Raw genomic sequence first — 6,183 nt, forward strand, 5'->3', positions numbered from 1 at the left:
AAATTAATTGAATATTCCCAATGATTCCTAACATTAGTAGGAAAGATTGGACATTACTTGTTACTGATAGGAACAATCCAGTTGAAATTCAATAAACCTTCCCAACTTTTTTTAAGCAATTGAATAAGACAACGTGGTTATAAAACTTTGGGAACCGGTGAAATTTAAAGCCCAATATTCCCATCCTCCCTGATAAAATGTGACTGCCTGAAATTTTCTTCGAATACGTTTTTGGAGAGCACATTTAGATACACGTGTAGCGTTAAAACGTAAATGCGACATCATTTCTTGTTTTTATATCTCAAAATATCAAACTTTTTTTTATGTGTACCATGATAAAATAAACACAGTGCAGGCAAGAATCTTAAGGAATAAAACAATGGGCGATAAATATCCCCCTATGTAATTACAATTATTGGTTAGAGACAACGTGGTTATAAAACTTTGGGAACCGGTGAAATTTAAAGCCCAATATCTCCTTCCTCCCTGATAAAATGTGACTGCCTGAAATTTGCTTCGAATACTTTTTAGAGAGCACATTTGGTTACACGTGTAGCCTTAAAACGTAAATGCGCCATCATTTCTTGTTTTTATATCTCAAAATATCAAACTTTTTTTATGTGTGTCCCATGATAAAATAAACACAGTGCTGGCAAGAATTTTAAGGAATAAAACAATGGGCGATAAATATCCCCCTATGTAGATTGCAATTATTGGTTGTAACGCTTAGACACGCAATCAGAATTCAATAAAGTCCCCAATAAAGCTAACCAATGATAAAACTTAGGGGAATAGTGTAATCAACAGACCAATGTCCCTACCTCCTTGCGGTGCAGGTGTAACTCCCTTTAGCTTACGGACAGACGTACGGACATTAAATGGCCAATTATAAAATACATCGCCTCAATCTTCAAAGTTGTATTGATCCTTTACAAGTTTTAGGCTTTCTGGGGAAGCAGTCAAGTCACTCCTGCAAGAAATAGGTCTCAGAGATGACTCCCCTCACCCTCAATTATTATTTTTCATAACAACCCCCTATCCTTCCTTGCTTAAATCACTAGTGGGTGAGGCGAAGTCATAGCAAAAAAAATGCTAAATAAAAAGTTGACGGCAAATTGAGCTGTATAAATCCAGTCTGGGATTAAGTTGATTGTTTTAAGGAAAAACTTCACATATTACTTCTTTCTATTGCAATGTTATTTGCAGGGAAGGAGGGGACGTTGAACTGTTTATTACACCAGTTCCCAAAGTTTTAAAATAACTTTGGGGACTGATTTTGATTGGAGTGTTAATTAAGTTGAGTGTTTGAACGTTTCGGCCACTAATTTTAATCTACAAAAGGGGTACTCTTTGTGTATAATTACTGTGGATTTACATCAATTTATCGGCCTTTGTCTTATCCCTTTAGATCCCTGACTTATTTCTATTGCAATGTTATTTGACTAAAATAAGTTTATAAACTTCCATCTTGAAATAAAGGTTCAAATTAATTGATTTATGAGGATAAAAAAACGAGTTTAACCGCGTGCATATTCAAATCTTATATTAAACAAGGATGACAACATTATCCATAAGTAGCGAAGTACAAAAAAATAATTGATGGACAAATGTTCAGTGGTTATAAAAAAAGAGAGGAAGAAATATCTAATATCATCTATAATACAAAGTAGCTTGATGTCTGTCCGTCTGTCCGTCTGTCCGTCTGTCCGTCTGACCGTCTGTCCGTCTGTCTGTCTGTCCCTTAAGATCTCGGTAACCACTGAACCGATTGGATTCTACTCTTTAGGGAATATACCTACTGGTCCTGTGGTGGTTTTAGGCTATTTTCTTGGGGGGTGGGACACCCCCAACCCCCCCAAAAATAAAAAAAATCCAACCCCCAAAATTTTTTTTTTTACATTTTTTGTAAAATCTCAGTAACTGCTGATCAAATTGGGCTCTACCCTTCTGGGAATATACCTACTGGTCCTCTGGTGGTTTTAAGCTATTTTCTTGGGAGGTGGGACACTCCAACCCCCCCAAAAATAAAAAAATCCCCACTTCCAAAATTTTTTTTTTTTAATTTTTTTAAACAAAAACCAGTAATTGGGGTGGGGGAACCCCACTGCAACATGGGGCAAAGCCCCCATGAATCCCCCCCCCCAAAAAAAATCAAAATATATTTTTTTTAATTTTGTATGCGAACAACCTAGGTCTAATTTTTACAAATTGAAATTTTTTTGTATACGGCAAACAACCTGGGTTTAATTTGTACAAATTAAAATTTTTGTTCATAAAGCGCACAACCTGGGTTTAATTTTATCACAGAGTAATTAAACAAAGAATATTTTTTTGAATATTTCTATTAAGGAGGGTTGACTTCCCAAAACTATATAGGGCGAAGCCCCTAGAGGCTAGGGGCGAAGCCGCTAGTATTATATAAAGTAGTGAGTTTTTTTGTCTGTAGCTTAAGATTTCGATAACTACTGTACCTATTGAGTTCTCTGTTTTATGGAAGCTTCTTATAGGTTCCTGGATAGTTTTAGGCTATTTAATTTCTATATTTAAGTTAGGTTTTAGGCTATTTTACTAATTTCCTTACTCCCTTAAATACAGATCTCCTAGATGCTTGGAGCGCCGCTGCTTGTTTTAATATAAGATAGAAGAATGGTTTAAAATCACCAAACCTTCATAATAGATAAATTAGTTTGTAGCATTATCGACTGGCCAAGCTATAGTTGTATACTGGATGAAATGAAGAAAAGAAGTATCTGTATACACAAAGAATTTCGTACTTCATATCAAAATTAATATGAGGACATTGCTTAGTTGTAGAGTAGCCACAGTACTTAAACCTTGAAAGCTTTACAAACTTTTATGTATGTTGTTTGTGGTTGTCAAAGTTGTTGTAAACTGAACATATTTAAACATTAAAATTCTTCTGGTTTAAACATTTTTACTTATGCAGACCTTTTAAGAATTAACATTATGTAATAAAAAAAATGATTTAAAAATAAATTGTTGTGTATAAGGTTCAAACGTCCAAAAACTCTAGTTTCTAAAAATACATACCTTTGCTGTAGGATCAATTTTAGAAATATCTGGATTGACCTACTTTGCAATTTGCTGCTTTTTTCAAAAGTTGCTCCTCATAAACAATAAGTGGCACAAAAAGTGAAATTATCTATTTGAAAACTACAGTTTCTTAGCTTTCCAATAGTAAATGTATTGGTCCAATATTTAAAAGTCTTTATGTAGCATTTGATTAGATTATTTTGTACTTTAGATTGACTGTAAAAGTAACATCCATAAAAACGAAGCTCACATATCTAATTATTAATTTAATTTTTAGAACTTGATCATAGAGATGCTTTTTTTTAACATACCTACTTACAGAAATCATCATGCAAAGTTTGAAATCAATAGGACAGTTCTAACATGCCTAGATTAACGATAAGGTCTTTCAGTTATGAACTTTCGAACATACGGGCGGATAAAGACAGTAATTACAGATAAAATTCGCTTTAAAAAAAACCTATTTTAATCAATATTATGTTAAGCATCTAATTACAACTTAAACCCAATGTAATTCTTTTCTGTTTTGACCAGGAATCTTTAGGGATAAGACAAGAGTCTATAAATTTTAAACAAGGTATATCACTAATGATGTTACACAAAATTTACCCCCACAGTAAATTGTTATTTAATTTAGAACCTAATATCCCTTCCCTTACTTTACATGGGCCGGCACTATGACTTGAATCCTAAGTTAATATTACAACAGCACCAGATTTGTATGTTGGTGTTTGCTGATGTGGTTAGAGACTGACTGACTACTGATGCAAGTGTCGGGTTCAAAATATTAAAATATTACTTGAATTTCCTTAGTTAGGGTTTTCTTCAGCCACTGTACACTTAGCCTATACAAAGTAATTGTATAGAATTATTTGTAAGTTTACTTTCCAGTATGGCTTTAAAACCTAATTAATATCCACTGGATTAGAATCGATTCTCAGACATTCTGAAAAATCATGTATAGCATCGTATTACAGACAATTTTCCACGAATATTAAAATTTAAATCGGAACTCCGGACTCTTGGGTCTCATAAAACTGGTTTAAATCTTATATTTTTCATTTTAATATCCAGGGAAAGCTGTCTATAATACGTATGATAAATAAATATTCTATTTTGATCATTAGTAACAATTATTGTTCAGTTTAGTTTGTTTCTTATACTAGGAGGCAAAGGCCCAGTCCCGATTCTATATTGGGTCATTGGTATGTCAGCTGTATGCTTGATAAAGGGTCCTTACTATTTGAGGGGAGGTTATTGTTTGGTATATAGATCTATACTTAATCATTTATTGGATTTTTTATCTCATCTTATCCCCTTCAAGCAAAATCTACTATGAACCAAAAGAAACCTTCTCTGAAAAATTATATTTGATACTCGTTTACACATAAACATACATTTAACTTGTGTACAGTTTTTTTGCAAAATTGTTTTTGCTATGATAATCCCACTCCAGTCGAAATCTTGATTTTAAATTTCAAGTTTGATGGCATAATGAATTTGAACATTTAATATTACAATAAAAAAAAATTTTTACTTTTAAGTATATAAATAGTAATCTAGTTTTAGTAATACAATTTTTAAATTATTTTAAAAAAGAATTTATGATGCAGAGCTTGTCAGAGAAGAAGAGATCATACGTCATGTCATTTGTTGGCTAAAAATTTAGAGATCTGGTAAGTTTAATAAGAGAAGTTTTAGTGTATCACAATTGAGATGGATAATTAATTTATTGAACATTGTCTTAAAATCCCTAAATGTTTGTCCTTTATCAAAATTGAGGGCCTGATAGTCAAGTATTTTGAATAGAGATAATCTAGAGTCATACTCTCTAAATCTCAGCCAATAATAGTACAGTGGAGGTACATTTCAAACATGTCATAGGTTGCAACATTATACAAATTTTCATTTCATAATTTTTTCATTTCATTCGCAAGTTAAGTATCTCGTATACAAAAAAATTCAAAAAAGGTTTTTAAGTTTGAAAATGGGGTCAGATGGACAATCTAGATATATTATTTCTATTGTATTTTAACTCTTTCTCTATTACTGTTTATTGCCTGTCAGTCCCCACTAACCACGTGGTACTATCTTAAAATAAACGTGAGTAAGTCGACGTACGTGAGATTTTCTATGGGTAGATTCCCCAAAACCTTGGGGGGTAAATTTAACTATTTTTTTTTTGTTGAAATTGCATTATGGAAAAATTGGTTGCAATTATTTGTATTCAAAATTTACGTAGTTATCATAGCAAATTAAAGGGGTCAAGTGATCACCTATTCTTCAACTCTTATGAAACCCAGCACCTCATTAAGTCACTTTTTTAAAGAAAAAAGGAAAAGAATTCAACCTAATTATTTTAAATATTGAATGTTATCACTCAAAACAGCCTTTCAGGATGATTTTCGTTTTTTTCGACTATAAAACCTATTTTTATTTCAAACTATTGGACGCAATTGCCCTTGTTTTATTGTGATATCTACAGACCCTCCGTCCCCACCCCCTCACCTTTCCCATGCGAAGAGCATGCGAACACATTTTTTATTCCAGTAAAACCTGTAAATAATCACAATATAGAATCTATACTGTCTTTATCACTATATAAGTATACTGGAGAGTGGTATCCCCCCATCCCCATATTAATTTTGGCTTAGAAAAAAATTAGAAGGGGGTTCTCGGTGGGTTGTGCCCCATAAAGTGGTGGTTCTTATCACACTTCCCCGAGTGTAGTTTATTATGTCCCCTAAAAACAGAGCGCTATCGGTTGAGCGGTTACCGATATCTTAAGCTTCAGATAGAGTCGGACAGTTAGACATTGTTCTACTTTGTATTATGGATTTGTAAAATGCAGAGAGAGAGAGAGGGGACAATGGCCTTTTTGATACACTAGCCCCCAAAGTTCAAGTTCTAAAATAACGTTTTCTTATTCGCTGGCTTAAAAAATTTAGGAACATAAGTGAACTTTGGTCAGTTGGTTTATTAAGTTGAGTGTTTAATCGTTTCAACCACTAATTTTAATCTAAAAAAGGTGTAATTTTGTGCATCACATATTGGGGATGTACATCAATTTATCCTATTGTCTTATCCCTTTAGATTCCTGGTAAAATGTTTTCTTGTTTGTGAATATCA

The sequence above is a fragment of the Acartia tonsa genome, chromosome 6, assembly GCF_053477335.1.
Source record: "Acartia tonsa isolate MP-2025a chromosome 6, ASM5347733v1, whole genome shotgun sequence".
In the NCBI taxonomy this organism is placed as follows: Eukaryota; Metazoa; Arthropoda; class Copepoda; order Calanoida; family Acartiidae; genus Acartia; species Acartia tonsa.